At 47.5% G+C, this 337-nt stretch overlaps 1 pseudogene; it reads left to right on the forward strand.

Annotated features, from left to right (window-relative positions):
- The first annotated feature begins 4 nt into the window (after positions 1-4).
- Positions 5-337, forward strand: part of LOC117798490 — a 600-nt pseudogene continuing 267 nt past the window's right edge.

Genomic DNA, 337 nt, shown 5'->3' on the forward strand with positions numbered 1-337 from the left:
GACACAGATGTATTTCATTTATGCTCTGGGCAACACTGACAGCTGCCTTCTGGTGGTCATGGCCTTTGACCGCTATGTGGCCATCTGTGACCCCTTCCACTATGTCACCACCATGAATCACTGCTGCTGTGTCCTGCTGGTGGCCTTTTCCTGGTCACTTCCTCACCTCCACTCACTCCTACACACACTGCTACTGAATCGTCTCACTTTCTGTGACTCCAATGTTATCCATCATTTCTTCTGTGACATCAACCCTCTGCTAAAATTGTCCTGCTCTTCCACATTTGTCAATGAAATCATGATAATGTCAGAAGGTTCTGTTGTTTTGGTGACCCCC

This window comes from Ailuropoda melanoleuca, unplaced genomic scaffold (genome assembly GCF_002007445.2).
Source record: "Ailuropoda melanoleuca isolate Jingjing unplaced genomic scaffold, ASM200744v2 unplaced-scaffold31983, whole genome shotgun sequence".
Lineage (NCBI taxonomy): Eukaryota > Metazoa > Chordata > Mammalia > Carnivora > Ursidae > Ailuropoda > Ailuropoda melanoleuca.